A 20,435-nucleotide genomic window follows, 5' to 3' on the forward strand; every position below is an offset into this window, starting at 1 on the left:
CATTATGTTGTTTTATCCTATGCTTTATTAAATTGTATTTATGTGGTTTTATCCTATGCTTTATTAAAAAGTATTTTTTTTGTTTTATCCTATGCTTTATTAAATTGTATTTATGTTGTTTTATCCTATGCTTTATTAAATTGTATTTATGTTGTTTTAACCTATGCTTTATTAAATTTTATTTATGTTGTTTTATCCTATGATTTATTAAATTGTATTTATGTTATTTTAACCTATGCTTTATTAAATTGTATTTATGTTGTTTTATCCTATGCTTTATTAAATTGTAGTTATGTTGTTTTAACCTATGCTTTATTAAATTGTATTCATGATGTTTTATCTAATGCTTTATTAAATTGTATTCATGTTGTTTTATCCTACGCTTTATTAAATTGTATTTATGTTGTTTTATCCTATGCTTTATTAAATTGAATTTATGTTGTTTTATCCTATGCTTTATTAAATTGTATTTAATTTGTTTTATCCTATGCTTTATTAAATTGTATTTATGTAGTTTTAGCCTATGCTTTATTAAATTGTATTTATGTTGTTTTATCCTATGCTTTATTAAATTGTATTCATGTTGTTTTATCTTATGCTTTACTAATTTATATTCATGTTGTTTTATCTTATGCTTTATGAAATTGTATTTATGTTGTTTTAACATATGCTTTATTAAATTGTATTTATGTTTTTTTGTCCTATGCTTTATTAAATTGTATTTATGTTGTTTATCCTATGTTTCATTAAATTGTATTTATGTTGTTTTATCCTATGCTTTATTAAATTGTATTTATGTTGTTTTGTCCTATGCTTTATTAAATTGTATTTATGTTGTCTTAGTCTATGTTTTATTAAATTGTATTTCTGTGGTTTTATCCTATGCTTTATTAAATTGTTTTTGTGTTGTTTTAAACTATGCTGTATTAAATTGTATTTATGTTGTTTTGTCCTATGCTTTATTAAATTGTATTTATGTTGTTTTAAGCTATGTTTTATTAAATTTTATTTATGTTGTTTTATCCTATGCTTTATTAAATTGTATTTATGTTGTTTTATCCTATGCTTTATTAAATTGTATTTATGTTGTTTTATCCTATGCTTTAATAAATTGTATTTATGTTGTTTTATCCTATGCTTTATTAAATTGTATTTATGTTGTTTTAACCTATGCTTTATTAAATTGTATTTATGTTGTTTTAACCTATGCTTTATTAAATTGTATTTATGTTGTTTTATCCTATGCTTTATTAAATTGTATTTATGTTGTTTTAACCTATGCTTTATTAAATTGTATTCATGTTGTTTTATCTTATGCTTTATTAAATTGTATTTATGTTGTTTTAACATATGCTTTATTAAATTGTATTTATGTTGTTTTGTCCTATGCTTTATTAAATTGTATTTATGTTGTTTATCCTATGTTTCATTAAATTGTATTTATGTTGTTTTATCCTATGCTTTATTAAATTGTATTTATGTTGTTTTGTCCTATGCTTTATTAAATTGTATTTATGTTGTTTTATCCTATGCTTTATTAAATTGTATTTCTGTGGTTTTATCCTATGCTTTATTAAATTGTATTTATGTTGTTTTATCCTATGCTTTATTAAATTGTATTTATGTTGTTTTATCATATGCTTTATAAATTATATTTATGTTGTTTTATCCTATGCTTTATTAAATTGTATTTATGTTGTTTTAACCTATGCTTTATTAAATTGTATTTATGATGTTTTTTCCTATGCTTTATTAAAATGTATTTATGTAGTTTTATCCTATGCTTTCTTAAATTGTATTTATGTTGTTTTAACCTATGCTTTATTAAATTGTATTCATGTTGTTTTATCTTATGCTTTACTAAATTATATTCATGTTGTTTTATCTTATGCTTTATTAAATTGTATTTATGTTGTTTTAACATATGCTTTATTAAATTGTATTTATGTTGTTTTGTCCTATGCTTTATTAAATTGTATTTATGTTGTTTATCCTATGTTTCATTAAATTGTATTTATGTTGTTTTATCCTATGCTTTATTAAATTGTATTTATGTTGTTTTGTCCTATGCTTTATTAAATTGTATTTATGTTGTTTTATCCTATGCTTTATTAAATTGTATTTCTGTGGTTTTATCCTATGCTTTATTAAATTGTATTTATGTTGTTTTAAACTATGCTTTATTAAATTGTATTTATGTTGTTTTGTCCTATGCTTTATTAAATTGTATTTATGTTGTTTTAACCTATGCTTTATTAAATTTTATTTATGTTGTTTTATCCTATGCTTTATTAAATTGTATTTATGTGGTTTTATCCTATGCTTTATTAAAAAATATTTATGTTGTTTTATCCTATGCTTTATTAAATTGTATTTATGTTGTTTTATCATATGTTTTATTAAATTGTATTTATGTTGTTTTAACCTATGCTTTATTAAATTTTTTTTATGTTGTTTTATCCTATGCTTTATTAAATTGTATTTATGTTGTTTTAACCTATGCTTTATTAAATTGTTCTCATGTTGTTTTATCTTATGCTTTATTAAATTGTATTTATGTTGTTTTATCCTATGCTTTATTAAATTGTATTTATGTTGTTTTATCCTATGCTTTATTAAATTGAATTTATGTTGTTTTATCCTATGCTTTATTAAATTGTATTTAATTTGTTTTATCCTATGCTTTATTAAATTGTATTTAATTTGTTTTATCCTATGCTTTATTAAATTGTATTTATGTAGTTTTAGCCTATGCTTTATTAAATTGCATTTATGTTGTTTTATCCTATGCTTTATTAAATTGTATTCATGTTGTTTTATCTTATGCTTTACTAAATTATATTCATGTTGTTTTATCTTATGCTTTATTAAATTGTATTTATGTTGTTTTAACATATGGTTTATTAAATTGTATTTATGTTGTTTTGTCCTATGCTTTATTAAATTGTATTTATGTTGTTTATCCTATGTTTCATTAAATTGTATTTATGTTGTTTTATCCTATGCTTTATTAAATTGTATTTATGTTGTTTTGTCCTATGCTTTATTAAATTGTATTTATGTTGTCTTAGTCTATGTTTTATTAAATTGTATTTCTGTGGTTTTATCCTATGCTTTATTAAATTGTTTTTGTGTTGTTTTAAACTATGCTGTATTAAATTGTATTTATGTTGTTTTGTCCTATGCTTTATTAAATTGTATTTATGTTGTTTTAAGCTATGTTTTATTAAATTTTATTTATGTTGTTTTATCCTATGCTTTATTAAATTGTATTTATGTTGTTTTATCCTATGCTTTATTAAATTGTATTTATGTTGTTTTATCCTATGCTTTAATAAATTGTATTTATGTTGTTTTATCCTATGCTTTATTAAATTGTATTTATGTTGTTTTAACCTATGCTTTATTAAATTGTATTTATGTTGTTTTAACCTATGCTTTATTAAATTGTATTTATGTTGTTTTATCCTATGCTTTATTAAATTGTATTTATGTTGTTTTAACCTATGCTTTATTAAATTGTATTCATGTTGTTTTATCTTATGCTTTATTAAATTGTATTTATGTTGTTTTAACATATGCTTTATTAAATTGTATTTATGTTGTTTTGTCCTATGCTTTATTAAATTGTATTTATGTTGTTTATCCTATGTTTCATTAAATTGTATTTATGTTGTTTTATCCTATGCTTTATTAAATTGTATTTATGTTGTTTTGTCCTATGCTTTATTAAATTGTATTTATGTTGTTTTATCCTATGCTTTATTAAATTGTATTTCTGTGGTTTTATCCTATGCTTTATTAAATTGTATTTATGTTGTTTTATCCTATGCTTTATTAAATTGTATTTATGTTGTTTTATCATATGCTTTATAAATTATATTTATGTTGTTTTATCCTATGCTTTATTAAATTGTATTTATGTTGTTTTGTCCGATGCTTTATTAAATTGTATTTATGTTGTTTTAACCTATGCTTTATTAAATTGTATTTATGTTGTTTTTTCCTATGCTTTATTAAAATGTATTTATGTAGTTTTATCCTATGCTTTCTTAAATTGTATTCATGTTGTTTTAACCTATGCTTTATTAAATTGTATTCATGTTGTTTTATCTTATGCTTTACTAAATTATATTCATGTTGTTTTATCTTATGCTTTATTAAATTGTATTTATGTTGTTTTAACATATGCTTTATTAAATTGTATTTATGTTGTTTTGTCCTATGCTTTATTAAATTGTATTTATGTTGTTTATCCTATGTTTCATTAAATTGTATTTATGTTGTTTTATCCTATGCTTTATTAAATTGTATTTATGTTGTTTTGTCCTATGCTTTATTAAATTGTATTTATGTTGTTTTATCCTATGCTTTATTAAATTGTATTTCTGTGGTTTTATCCTATGCTTTATTAAATTGTATTTATGTTGTTTTAAACTATGCTTTATTAAATTGTATTTATGTTGTTTTGTCCTATGCTTTATTAAATTGTATTTATGTTGTTTTAACCTATGCTTTATTAAATTTTATTTATGTTGTTTTATCCTATGCTTTATTAAATTGTATTTATGTGGTTTTATCCTATGCTTTATTAAAAAATATTTATGTTGTTTTATCCTATGCTTTATTAAATTGTATTTATGTTGTTTTATCATATGTTTTATTAAATTGTATTTATGTTGTTTTAACCTATGCTTTATTAAATTTTTTTTATGTTGTTTTATCCTATGCTTTATTAAATTGTATTTATGTTGTTTTAACCTATGCTTTATTAAATTGTTCTCATGTTGTTTTATCTTATGCTTTATTAAATTGTATTTATGTTGTTTTATCCTATGCTTTATTAAATTGTATTTATGTTGTTTTATCCTATGCTTTATTAAATTGAATTTATGTTGTTTTATCCTATGCTTTATTAAATTGTATTTAATTTGTTTTATCCTATGCTTTATTAAATTGTATTTAATTTGTTTTATCCTATGCTTTATTAAATTGTATTTATGTAGTTTTAGCCTATGCTTTATTAAATTGCATTTATGTTGTTTTATCCTATGCTTTATTAAATTGTATTCATGTTGTTTTATCTTATGCTTTACTAAATTATATTCATGTTGTTTTATCTTATGCTTTATTAAATTGTATTTATGTTGTTTTAACATATGCTTTATTAAATTGTATTTATGTTGTTTTGTCCTATGCTTTATTAAATTGTATTTATGTTGTTTATCCTATGTTTCATTAAATTGTATTTATGTTGTTTTATCTTATGCTTTATGAAATTGTATTTATGTTGTTTTGTCCTATGCTTTATTAAATTGTATTAATGTTGTTTTATCCTATGCTTTATTAAATTGTATTTTTGTGGTTTTATCCTATGCTTTATTAAATTGTATTTATGTTGTTTTAAACTATGCTTTATTAAATTGTATTTATGTTGTTTTAAACTATGCTTTATTAAATTGTATTTATGTTGTTTTAACCTATGCTTTATTAAATTTTATTTATGTTGTTTTATCCTATGTTTTATTAAATTGTATTCATGTTGTTTTATCTTATGCTTTATTAATTATATTCATGTTGTTTTATCTAATGCTTTATTAAATTGTATTTATGTTGTTTTATCCTATGCTTTATTAAATTGTATTTATGTTGTTTTAACCTATGCTTTATTAAATTGTATTTAATTTGTTTTATCCTATGCTTTATTAAATTGTATTTATGTAGTTTTAGCCTATGCTTTATTAAATTGTATTTATGTTGTTTTATCCTATGCTTTATTAAATTGTATTTATGTTGTTTTATCCTATGCTTTATTAAATTGTATTTATGTTGTTTTATCATATGCTTTATAAATTGTGTTTATGTTGTTTTATCCTATGCTTTATAAATTGTATTTATGTTGTTTTGTCCAATGCTTTATTAAATTGTATTTATGTTGTTTTAACCTATGCTTTATTAAATTGTATTTATGTTGTTTTATCCTATGCTTTATTAAAATGTATTTATGTAGTTTTATCCTATGCTTTCTTAAATTGTATTTATGTTGTTTTAACCTATGCTTTATTAAATTGTATTCAAGTTGTTTTATCTTATGCTTTACTAAATTATATTCATGTTGTTTTATCTTATGCTTTATTAAATTGTATTTATGTTGTTTTAACCTATGCTTTATTAAATTTTATTTATGTTGTTTTGTCCTATGCTTTATTAAATTGTATTTATGTTGTTTATCCTATGTTTCATTAAATTGTATTTATGTTGTTTTATCCTATGCTTTATTAAATTGTATTTATGTTGTTTTGTCCTATGCTTTATTAAATTGTATTAATGTTGTTTTATCCTATGCTTTATTAAATTGTATTTCTGTGGTTTTATCCTATGCTTTATTAAATTGTATTTATGTTGTTTTAAACTATGCTTTATTAAATTGTATTTATGCTGTTTTGTCCTATGCTTTATTAAATTGTATTTATGTTGTTTTAACCTATGCTTTATTAAATTTTATTTATGTTGTTTTATCCTATGCTTTATTAAATTGTATTTATGTGGTTTTATCCTATGCTTTATTAAAAAGTATTTTTGTTGTTTTATCCTATGCTTTATTAAATTGTATTTATGTTGTTTTATCCTATGCTTTATTAAATTGTATTTATGTTGTTTTAACCTATGCTTTATTAAATTTTATTTATGTTGTTTTATCCTATGATTTATTAAATTGTATTTATGTTGTTTTAACCTATGCTTTATTAAATTGTATTTATGTTGTTTTATCCTATGCTTTATTAAATTGTAGTTATGTTGTTTTAACCTATGCTTTATTAAATTGTATTCATGTTGTTTTATCTTATGCTTTATTAAATTGTATTCATGTTGTTTTATCCTATGCTTTATTAAATTGTATTTATGTTGTTTTAACCTATGCTTTATTAAATTTTATTTATGTTGTTTTATCCTATGATTTATTAAATTGTATTTATGTTGTTTTAACCTATGCTTTATTAAATTGTATTTATGTAGTTTTAGCCTATGCTTTATTAAATTGCATTTATGTTGTTTTATCCTATGCTTTATTAAATTGTATTCATGTTGTTTTATCTTATGCTTTACTAAATTATATTCATGTTGTTTTATCTTATGCTTTATTAAATTGTATTTATGTTGTTTTAACATATGCTTTATTAAATTGTATTTATGTTGTTTTGTCCTATGCTTTATTAAATTGTATTTATGTTGTTTATCCTATGTTTCATTAAATTGCATTTATGTTGTTTTATCTTATGCTTTATTAAATTGTATTTATGTTGTTTTGTCCTATGCTTTATTAAATTGTATTAATGTTGTTTTATCCTATGCTTTATTAAATTGTATTTTTGTGGTTTTATCCTATGCTTTATAAAATTGTATTTATGTTGTTTTAAACTATGCTTTATTAAATTGTATTTATGTTGTTTTAAACTATGCTTTATTAAATTGTATTTATGTTGTTTTAACCTATGCTTTATTAAATTTTATTTATGTTGTTTTATCCTATGTTTTTTTAAATTGTATTCATGTTGTTTTATCTTATGCTTTACTAAATTATGTTCATGTTGTTTTATCTAATGCTTTATTAAATTGTATTTATGTTGTTTTATCCTATGCTTTATTAAATTGTATTTATGTTGTTTTAACCTATGCTTTATTAAATTGTATTTAATTTGTTTTATCCTATGCTTTATTAAACTGTATTTATGTAGTTTTAGCCTATGCTTTATTAAATTGTATTTATGTTGTTTTATCCTATGCTTTATTAAATTGTATTTATGTTGTTTTATCCTATGCTTTATTAAATTGTATTTATGTTGTTTTAACCTATGCTTTATTAAATTTTATTTATGTTGTTTTATCCTATGATTTATTAAATTGTATTTATGTTGTTTTAACCTATGCTTTATTAAATTGTATTTATGTTGTTTTATCCTATGCTTTATTAAATTGTAGTTATGTTGTTTTAACCTATGCTTTATTAAATTGTATTTATGTTGTTTTGTCCTATGCTTTATTAAATTGTATTTATGTTGTTTATCCTATGTTTCATTAAATTGTATTTATGTTGTTTTATCTTATGCTTTATTAAATTGTATTTATGTTGTTTTGTCCTATGCTTTATTAAATTGTATTTATGTTGTTTTGTCCTATGCTTTATTAAATTGTATTTATGTTGTTTATCCTATGTTTCATTAAATTGTATTTATGTTGTTTTATCCTATGCTTTATTAAATTGTATTTATGTTGTTTTGTCCTATGCTTTATTAAATTGTATTAATGTTGTTTTATCCTATGCTTTATTAAATTGTATTTCTGTGGTTTTATCCTATGCTTTATTAAATTGTATTTATGTTGTTTTAAACTATGCTTTATTAAATTTTATTTATGTTGTTTTATCCTATGATTTATTAAATTGTATTTATGTTGTTTTAACCTATGCTTTATTAAATTGTATTTATGTTGTTTTATCCTATGCTTTATTAAATTGTAGTTATGTTGTTTTAACCTATGCTTTATTAAATTGTATTTATGTTGTTTTGTCCTATGCTTTATTAAATTGTATTTATGTTGTTTATCCTATGTTTCATTAAATTGTATTTATGTTGTTTTATCTTATGCTTTATTAAATTGTATTTATGTTGTTTTGTCCTATGCTTTATTAAATTGTATTTATGTTGTTTTGTCCTATGCTTTATTAAATTGTATTTATGTTGTTTATCCTATGTTTCATTAAATTGTATTTATGTTGTTTTATCCTATGCTTTATTAAATTGTATTTATGTTGTTTTGTCCTATGCTTTATTAAATTGTATTAATGTTGTTTTATCCTATGCTTTATTAAATTGTATTTCTGTGGTTTTATCCTATGCTTTATTAAATTGTATTTATGTTGTTTTAAACTATGCTTTATTAAATTGTATTTATGCTGTTTTGTCCTATGCTTTATTAAATTGTATTTATGTTGTTTTAACCTATGCTTTATTAAATTTTATTTATGTTGTTTTATCCTATGCTTTATTAAATTGTATTTATGTGGTTTTATCCTATGCTTTATTAAAAAGTATTTTTGTTGTTTTATCCTATGCTTTATTAAATTGTATTTATGTTGTTTTATCCTATGCTTTATTAAATTGTATTTATGTTGTTTTAACCTATGCTTTATTAAATTTTATTTATGTTGTTTTATCCTATGATTTATTAAATTGTATTTATGTTGTTTTAACCTATGCTTTATTAAATTGTATTTATGTTGTTTTATCCTATGCTTTATTAAATTGTAGTTATGTTGTTTTAACCTATGCTTTATTAAATTGTATTCATGTTGTTTTATCTTATGCTTTATTAAATTGTATTCATGTTGTTTTATCCTATGCTTTATTAAATTGTATTTATGTTGTTTTAACCTATGCTTTATTAAATTTTATTTATGTTGTTTTATCCTATGATTTATTAAATTGTATTTATGTTGTTTTAACCTATGCTTTATTAAATTGTATTTATGTAGTTTTAGCCTATGCTTTATTAAATTGTATTTATGTTGTTTTAACCTATGCTTTATTAAATTTTATTTATGTTGTTTTATCCTATGATTTATTAAATTGTATTTATGTTGTTTTAACCTATGCTTTATTAAATTGTATTTATGTTGTTTTATCCTATGCTTTATTAAATTGTAGTTATGTTGTTTTAACCTATGCTTTATTAAATTGTATTTATGTTGTTTTGTCCTATGCTTTATTAAATTGTATTTATGTTGTTTTTCCTATGTTTCATTAAATTGTATTTATGTTGTTTTATCTTATGCTTTATTAAATTGGATTTATGTTGTTTTGTCCTATGCTTTATTAAATTGTATTAATGTTGTTTTATCCTATGCTTTATTAAATTGTATTTTTGTGGTTTTATCCTATGCTTTATTAAATTGTATTTATGTTGTTTTAAACTATGCTTTATTAAATTGTATTTATGTTGTTTTAAACTATGCTTTATTAAATTGTATTTATGTTGTTTTAACCTATGCTTTATTAAATTTTATTTATGTTGTTTTATCCTATGTTTTATTAAATTGTATTCATGTTGTTTTATCTTATGCTTTACTAAATTATATTCATGTTGTTTTATCTAATGCTTTATTAAATTTTATTTATGTTGTTTTATCCTATGCTTTATTAAATTGTATTTATGTTGTTTTAACCTATGCTTTATTAAATTGTATTTAATTTGTTTTATCCTATGCTTTATTAAATTGTATTTATGTAGTTTTAGCCTATGCTTTATTAAATTGTATTTATGTTGTTTTATCCTATGTTTTATTAAATTGTATTTATGTTGTTTTATCCTATGCTTTATTAAATTGTATTTATGTTGTTTTATCATATGCTTTATAAATTGTGTTTATGTTGTTTTATCCTATGCTTTATAAATTGTATTTATGTTGTTTTGTCCAATGCTTTATTAAATTGTATTTATGTTGTTTTAACCTATGCTTTATTAAATTGTATTTATGTTGTTTTATCCTATGCTTTATTAAAATGTATTTATGTAGTTTTATCCTATGCTTTCTTAAATTGTATTTATGTTGTTTTAACCTATGCTTTATTAAATTGTATTCATGTTGTTTTATCTTATGCTTTACTAAATTATATTCATGTTGTTTTATCTTATGCTTTATTAAATTGTATTTATGTTGTTTTAACCTATGCTTTATTAAATTTTATTTATGTTGTTTTGTCCTATGCTTTATTAAATTGTATTTATGTTGTTTATCCTATGTTTCATTAAATTGTATTTATGTTGTTTTATCCTATGCTTTATTAAATTGTATTTATGTTGTTTTGTCCTATGCTTTATTAAATTGTATTAATGTTGTTTTATCCTATGCTTTATTAAATTGTATTTCTGTGGTTTTATCCTATGCTTTATTAAATTGTATTTATTTTGTTTTAAACTATGCTTTATTAAATTGTATTTATGCTGTTTTGTCCTATGCTTTATTAAATTGTATTTATGTTGTTTTAACCTATGCTTTATTAAATTTTATTTATGTTGTTTTATCCTATGCTTTATTAAATTGTATTTATGTGGTTTTATCCTATGCTTTATTAAAAAGTATTTTTGTTGTTTTATCCTATGCTTTATTAAATTGTATTTATGTTGTTTTATCCTATGCTTTATTAAATTGTATTTATGTTGTTTTAACCTATGCTTTATTAAATTTTATTTATGTTGTTTTATCCTATGATTTATTAAATTGTATTTATGTTGTTTTAACCTATGCTTTATTAAATTGTATTTATGTTGTTTTATCCTATGCTTTATTAAATTGTAGTTATGTTGTTTTAACCTATGCTTTATTAAATTGTATTCATGTTGTTTTATCTTATGCTTTATTAAATTGTATTCATGTTGTTTATCCTATGCTTTATTAAATTGTATTTATGTTGTTTTAACCTATGCTTTATTAAATTTTATTTATGTTGTTTTATCCTATGATTTATTAAATTGTATTTATGTTGTTTTAACCTATGCTTTATTAAATTGTATTTATGTAGTTTTAGCCTATGCTTTATTAAATTGCATTTATGTTGTTTTATCCTATGCTTTATTAAATTGTATTCATGTTGTTTTATCTTATGCTTTACTAAATTATATTCATGTTGTTTTATCTTATGCTTTATTAAATTGTATTTATGTTGTTTTAACCTATGCTTTATTAAATTGTATTTATGTTGTTTTGTCCTATGCTTTATTAAATTGTATTTATGTTGTTTATCCTATGTTTCATTAAATTGTATTTATGTTGTTTTATCTTATGCTTTATTAAATTGTATTTATGTTGTTTTGTCCTATGCTTTATTAAATTGTATTTATGTTGTTTTGTCCTATGCTTTATTAAATTGTATTTATGTTGTTTATCCTATGTTTCATTAAATTGTATTTATGTTGTTTTATCCTATGCTTTATTAAATTGTATTTATGTTGTTTTGTCCTATGCTTTATTAAATTGTATTAATGTTGTTTTATCCTATGCTTTATTAAATTGTATTTCTGTGGTTTTATCCTATGCTTTATTAAATTGTATTTATGTTGTTTTAAACTATGCTTTATTAAATTGTATTTATGCTGTTTTGTCCTATGCTTTATTAAATTGTATTTATGTTGTTTTAACCTATGCTTTATTAAATTTTATTTATGTTGTTTTATCCTATGCTTTATTAAATTGTATTTATGTGGTTTTATCCTATGCTTTATTAAAAAGTATTTTTGTTGTTTTATCCTATGCTTTATTAAATTGTATTTATGTTGTTTTATCCTATGCTTTATTAAATTGTATTTATGTTGTTTTAACCTATGCTTTATTAAATTTTATTTATGTTGTTTTATCCTATGATTTATTAAATTGTATTTATGTTGTTTTAACCTATGCTTTATTAAATTGTATTTATTATTGTTTTATCCTATGCTTTATTAAATTGTAGTTATGTTGTTTTAACCTATGCTTTATTAAATTGTATTCATGTTGTTTTATCTTATGCTTTATTAAATTGTATTCATGTTGTTTTATCCTATGCTTTATTAAATTGTATTTATGTTGTTTTAACCTATGCTTTATTAAATTTTATTTATGTTGTTTTATCCTATGATTTATTAAATTGTATTTATGTTGTTTTAACCTATGCTTTATTAAATTGTATTTATGTAGTTTTAGCCTATGCTTTATTAAATTGTATTTATGTTGTTTTAACCTATGCTTTATTAAATTTTATTTATGTTGTTTTATCCTATGATTTATTAAATTGTATTTATGTTGTTTTAACCTATGCTTTATTAAATTGTATTTATGTTGTTTTATCCTATGCTTTATTAAATTGTAGTTATGTTGTTTTAACCTATGCTTTATTAAATTGTATTTATGTTGTTTTGTCCTATGCTTTATTAAATTGTATTTATGTTGTTTTTCCTATGTTTCATTAAATTGTATTTATGTTGTTTTATCTTATGCTTTATTAAATTGGATTTATGTTGTTTTGTCCTATGCTTTATTAAATTGTATTAATGTTGTTTTATCCTATGCTTTATTAAATTGTATTTTTGTGGTTTTATCCTATGCTTTATTAAATTGTATTTATGTTGTTTTAAACTATGCTTTATTAAATTGTATTTATGTTGTTTTAAACTATGCTTTATTAAATTGTATTTATGTTGTTTTAACCTATGCTTTATTAAATTTTATTTATGTTGTTTTATCCTATGTTTTATTAAATTGTATTCATGTTGTTTTATCTTATGCTTTACTAAATTATATTCATGTTGTTTTATCTAATGCTTTATTAAATTGTATTTATGTTGTTTTATCCTATGCTTTATTAAATTGTATTTATGTTGTTTTAACCTATGCTTTATTAAATTGTATTTAATTTGTTTTATCCTATGCTTTATTAAATTGTATTTATGTAGTTTTAGCCTATGCTTTATTAAATTGTATTTATGTTGTTTTATCCTATGTTTTATTAAATTGTATTTATGTTGTTTTATCCTATGCTTTATTAAATTGTATTTATGTTGTTTTATCATATGCTTTATAAATTGTGTTTATGTTGTTTTATCCTATGCTTTATAAATTGTATTTATGTTGTTTTGTCCAATGCTTTATTAAATTGTATTTATGTTGTTTTAACCTATGCTTTATTAAATTGTATTTATGTTGTTTTATCCTATGCTTTATTAAAATGTATTTATGTAGTTTTATCCTATGCTTTCTTAAATTGTATTTATGTTGTTTTAACCTATGCTTTATTAAATTGTATTCATGTTGTTTTATCTTATGCTTTACTAAATTATATTCATGTTGTTTTATCTTATGCTTTATTAAATTGTATTTATGTTGTTTTAACCTATGCTTTATTAAATTTTATTTATGTTGTTTTGTCCTATGCTTTATTAAATTGTATTTATGTTGTTTATCCTATGTTTCATTAAATTGTATTTATGTTGTTTTATCCTATGCTTTATTAAATTGTATTTATGTTGTTTTGTCCTATGCTTTATTAAATTGTATTAATGTTGTTTTATCCTATGCTTTATTAAATTGTATTTCTGTGGTTTTATCCTATGCTTTATTAAATTGTATTTATTTTGTTTTAAACTATGCTTTATTAAATTGTATTTATGCTGTTTTGTCCTATGCTTTATTAAATTGTATTTATGTTGTTTTAACCTATGCTTTATTAAATTTTATTTATGTTGTTTTATCCTATGCTTTATTAAATTGTATTTATGTGGTTTTATCCTATGCTTTATTAAAAAGTATTTTTGTTGTTTTATCCTATGCTTTATTAAATTGTATTTATGTTGTTTTATCCTATGCTTTATTAAATTGTATTTATGTTGTTTTAACCTATGCTTTATTAAATTTTATTTATGTTGTTTTATCCTATGATTTATTAAATTGTATTTATGTTGTTTTAACCTATGCTTTATTAAATTGTATTTATGTTGTTTTATCCTATGCTTTATTAAATTGTAGTTATGTTGTTTTAACCTATGCTTTATTAAATTGTATTCATGTTGTTTTATCTTATGCTTTATTAAATTGTATTCATGTTGTTTTATCCTATGCTTTATTAAATTGTATTTATGTTGTTTTAACCTATGCTTTATTAAATTTTATTTATGTTGTTTTATCCTATGATTTATTAAATTGTATTTATGTTGTTTTAACCTATGCTTTATTAAATTGTATTTATGTAGTTTTAGCCTATGCTTTATTAAATTGCATTTATGTTGTTTTATCCTATGCTTTATTAAATTGTATTCATGTTGTTTTATCTTATGCTTTACTAAATTATATTCATGTTGTTTTATCTTATGCTTTATTAAATTGTATTTATGTTGTTTTAACATATGCTTTATTAAATTGTATTTATGTTGTTTTGTCCTATGCTTTATTAAATTGTATTTATGTTGTTTATCCTATGTTTCATTAAATTGTATTTATGTTGTTTTATCTTATGCTTTATTAAATTGTATTTATGTTGTTTTGTCCTATGCTTTATTAAATTGTATTAATGTTGTTTTATCCTATGCTTTATTAAATTGTATTTTTGTGGTTTTATCCTATGCTTTATTAAATTGTATTTATGTTGTTTTAAACTATGCTTTATTAAATTGTATTTATGTTGTTTTAAACTATGCTTTATTAAATTGTATTTATGTTGTTTTAACCTATGCTTTATTAAATTTTATTTATGTTGTTTTATCCTATGTTTTTTTAAATTGTATTCATGTTGTTTTATCTTATGCTTTACTAAATTATATTCATGTTGTTTTATCTAATGCTTTATTAAATTGTATTTATGTTGTTTTATCCTATGCTTTATTAAATTGTATTTATGTTGTTTTAACCTATGCTTTATTAAATTGTATTTAATTTGTTTTATCCTATGCTTTATTAAATTGTATTTATGTAGTTTTAGCCTATGCTTTATTAAATTGTATTTATGTTGTTTTATCCTATGCTTTATTAAATTGTATTTATGTTGTTTTATCCTATGCTTTATTAAATTGTATTTATGTTGTTTTATCATATGCTTTATAAATTGTGTTTATGTTGTTTTATCCTATGCTTTATAAATTGTATTTATGTTGTTTTGTCCAATGCTTTATTAAATTGTATTTATGTTGTTTTAACCTATGCTTTATTAAATTGTATTTATGTTGTTTTATCCTATGCTTTATTAAAATGTATTTATGTAGTTTTATCCTATGCTTTCTTAAATTGTATTTATGTTGTTTTAACCTATGCTTTATTAAATTGTATTCATGTTGTTTTATCTTATGCTTTACTAAATTATATTCATGTTGTTTTATCTTATGCTTTATTAAATTGTATTTATGTTGTTTTAACCTATGCTTTATTAAATTTTATTTATGTTGTTTTGTCCTATGCTTTATTAAATTGTATTTATGTTGTTTATCCTATGTTTCATTAAATTGTATTTATGTTGTTTTATCCTATGCTTTATTAAATTGTATTTATGTTGTTTTGTCCTATGCTTTATTAAATTGTATTAATGTTGTTTTATCCTATGCTTTATTAAATTGTATTTCTGTGGTTTTATCCTATGCTTTATTAAATTGTATTTATTTTGTTTTAAACTATGCTTTATTAAATTGTATTTATGCTGTTTTGTCCTATGCTTTATTAAATTGTATTTATGTTGTTTTAACCTATGCTTTATTAAATTTTATTTATGTTGTTTTATCCTATGCTTTATTAAATTGTATTTATGTGGTTTTATCCTATGCTTTATTAAAAAGTATTTTTGTTGTTTTATCCTATGCTTTATTAAATTGTATTTATGTTGTTTTATCCTATGCTTTATTAAATTGTATTTATGTTGTTTTAACCTATGCTTTATTAAATTTTATTTATGTTGTTTTATCCTATGATTTATTAAATTGTATTTATGTTGTTTTAACCTATGCTTTATTAAATTGTATTTATGTTGTTTTATCCTATGCTTTATTAAATTGTAGTTATGTTGTTTTAACCTATGCTTTATTAAATTGTATTCATGTTGTTTTATCTTATGCTTTATTAAATTGTATTCATGTTGTTTTATCCTATGCTTTATTAAATTGTATTTATGTTGTTTTAACCTATGCTTTATTAAATTTTATTTATGTTGTTTTATCCTATGATTTATTAAATTGTATTTATGTTGTTTTAACCTATGCTTTATTAAATTGTATTTATTTAGTTTTAGCCTATGCTTTATTAAATTGCATTTATGTTGTTTTATCCTATGCTTTATTAAATTGTATTCATGTTGTTTTATCTTATGCTTTACTAAATTATATTCATGTTGTTTTATCTTATGCTTTATTAAATTGTATTTATGTTGTTTTAACATATGCTTTATTAAATTGTATTTATGTTGTTTTGTCCTATGCTTTATTAAATTGTATTTATGTTGTTTATCCTATGTTTCATTAAATTGTATTTATGTTGTTTTATCTTATGCTTTATTAAATTGTATTTATGTTGTTTTGTCCTATGCTTTATTAAATTGTATTAATGTTGTTTTATCCTATGCTTTATTAAATTGTATTTTTGTGGTTTTATCCTATGCTTTATTAAATTTTATTTATGTTGTTTTAAACTATGCTTTATTAAATTGTATTTATGTTGTTTTAAACTATGCTTTATTAAATTGTATTTATGTTGTTTTAACCTATGCTTTATTAAATTTTATTTATGTTGTTTTATCCTATGTTTTTTTAAATTGTATTCATGTTGTTTTATCTTATGCTTTACTAAATTATATTCATGTTGTTTTATCTAATGCTTTATTAAATTGTATTTATGTTGTTTTATCCTATGCTTTATTAAATAGTATTTATGTTGTTTTAACCTATGCTTTATTAAATTGTATTTAATTTGTTTTATCCTATGCTTTATAAATTGTATTTATGTTGTTTTGTCCAATGCTTTATTAAATTGTATTTATGTTGTTTTAACCTATGCTTTATTAAATTGTATTTATGTTGTTTTATCCTATGCTTTATTAAAATGTATTTATGTAGTTTTATCCTATGCTTTCTTAAATTGTATTTATGTTGTTTTAACCTATGCTTTATTAAATTGTATTCATGTTGTTTTATCTTATGCTTTACTAAATTATATTCATGTTGTTTTATCTTATGCTTTATTAAATTGTATTTATGTTGTTTTATCCTATGCTTTATTAAATTTTATTTATGTTGTTTTGTCATATGCTTTATTAAATTGTATTTATGTTGTTTATCCTATGTTTCATTAAATTGTATTTATGTTGTTTTATCCTATGCTTTATTAAATTGTATTTATGTTGTTTTGTCCTATGCTTTATTAAATTGTATTAATGTTGTTTTATCCTATGCTTTATTAAATTGTATTTCTGTGGTTTTATCCTATGCTTTATTAAATTGTATTTATTTTGTTTTAAACTATGCTTTATTAAATTGTATTTATGCTGTTTTGTCCTATGCTTTATTAAATTGTATTTATGTTGTTTTAACCTATGCTTTATTAAATTTTATTTATGTTGTTTTATCCTATGCTTTATTAAATTGTATTTATGTGGTTTTATCCTATGCTTTATTAAAAAGTATTTTTTTTGTTTTATCCTATGCTTTATTAAATTGTATTTATGTTGTTTTATCCTATGCTTTATTAAATTGTATTTATGTTGTTTTAACCTATGGTTTATTAAATTTTATTTATGTTGTTTTATCCTATGATTTATTAAATTGTATTTATGTTGTTTTAACCTATGCTTTATTAAATTGTATTTATGTTGTTTTATCCTATGCTTTATTAAATTGTAGTTATGTTGTTTTAACCTATGCTTTATTAAATTGTATTCATGTTGTTTTATCTTATGCTTTATTAAATTGTATTCATGTTGTTTTATCCTATGCTTTATTAAATTGTATTTATGTTGTTTTAACCTATGCTTTATTAAATTGTATTTAATTTGTTTTATCCTATGCTTTATTAAATTGTATTTATGTAGTTTTAGCCTATGCTTTATTAAATTGTATTTATGTTGTTTTATCCTATGCTTTATTAAATTGTATTTATGTTGTTTTATCCTATGCTTTATTAAATTGTATTTATGTTGTTTTATCATATGCTTTATAAATTGTGTTTATGTTGTTTTATCCTATGCTTTATAAATTGTATTTATGTTGTTTTGTCCAATGCTTTATTAAATTGTATTTATGTTGTTTTAACCTATGCTTTATTAAATTGTATTTATGTTGTTTTATCCTATGCTTTATTAAAATGTATTTATGTAGTTTTATCCTATGCTTTCTTAAATTGTATTTATGTTGTTTTAACCTATGCTTTATTAAATTGTATTCAAGTTGTTTTATCTTATGCTTTACTAAATTATATTCATGTTGTTTTATCTTATGCTTTATTAAATTGTATTTATGTTGTTTTAACCTATGCTTTATTAAATTTTATTTATGTTGTTTTGTCCTATGCTTTATTAAATTGTATTTATGTTGTTTATCCTATGTTTCATTAAATTGTATTTATGTTGTTTTATCCTATGCTTTATTAAATTGTATTTATGTTGTTTTGTCCTATGCTTTATTAAATTGTATTAATGTTGTTTTATCCTATGCTTTATTAAATTGTATTTCTGTGGTTTTATCCTATGCTTTATTAAATTGTATTTATGTTGTTTTAAACTATGCTTTATTAAATTGTATTTATGCTGTTTTGTCCTATGCTTTATTAAATTGTATTTATGTTGTTTTAACCTATGCTTTATTAAATTTTATTTATGTTGTTTTATCCTATGCTTTATTAAATTGTATTTATGTGGTTTTATCCTATGCTTTATTAAAAAGTATTTTTGTTGTTTTATCCTATGCTTTATTAAATTGTATTTATGTTGTTTTATCCTATGCTTTATTAAATTGTATTTATGTTGTTTTAACCTATGCTTTATTAAATTTTATTTATGTTGTTTTATCCTATGATTTATTAAATTGTATTTATGTTGTTTTAACCTATGCTTTATTAAATTGTATTTATGTTGTTTTATCCTATGCTTTATTAAATTGTAGTTATGTTGTTTTAACCTATGCTTTATTAAATTGTATTCATGTTGTTTTATCTTATGCTTTATTAAATTGTATTCATGTTGTTTTATCCTATGCTTTATTAAATTGTATTTATGTTGTTTTAACCTATGCTTTATTAAATTTTATTTATGTTGTTTTATCCTATGATTTATTAAATTGTATTTATGTTGTTTTAACCTATGCTTTATTAAATTGTATTTATGTAGTTTTAGCCTATGCTTTATTAAATTGCATTTATGTTGTTTTATCCTATGCTTTATTAAATTGTATTCATGTTGTTTTATCTTATGCTTTACTAAATTATATTCATGTTGTTTTATCTTATGCTTTATTAAATTGTATTTATGTTGTTTTAACATATGCTTTATTAAATTGTATTTATGTTGTTTTGTCCTATGCTTTATTAAATTGTATTTATGTTGTTTATCCTATGTTTCATTAAATTGCATTTATGTTGTTTTATCTTATGCTTTATTAAATTGTATTTATGTTGTTTTGTCCTATGCTTTATTAAATTGTATTAATGTTGTTTTATCCTATGCTTTATTAAATTGTATTTTTGTGGTTTTATCCTATGCTTTATAAAATTGTATTTATGTTGTTTTAAACTATGCTTTATTAAATTGTATTTATGTTGTTTTAAACTATGCTTTATTAAATTGTATTTATGTTGTTTTAACCTATGCTTTATTAAATTTTATTTATGTTGTTTTATCCTATGTTTTTTTAAATTGTATTCATGTTGTTTTATCTTATGCTTT

The sequence above is a fragment of the Phyllobates terribilis genome, unplaced genomic scaffold (genome assembly GCF_046119375.1).
Source record: "Phyllobates terribilis strain yellow unplaced genomic scaffold, ASM4611937v1 Scaffold_8__6_contigs__length_399053987, whole genome shotgun sequence".
NCBI lineage: Eukaryota > Metazoa > Chordata > Amphibia > Anura > Dendrobatidae > Phyllobates > Phyllobates terribilis.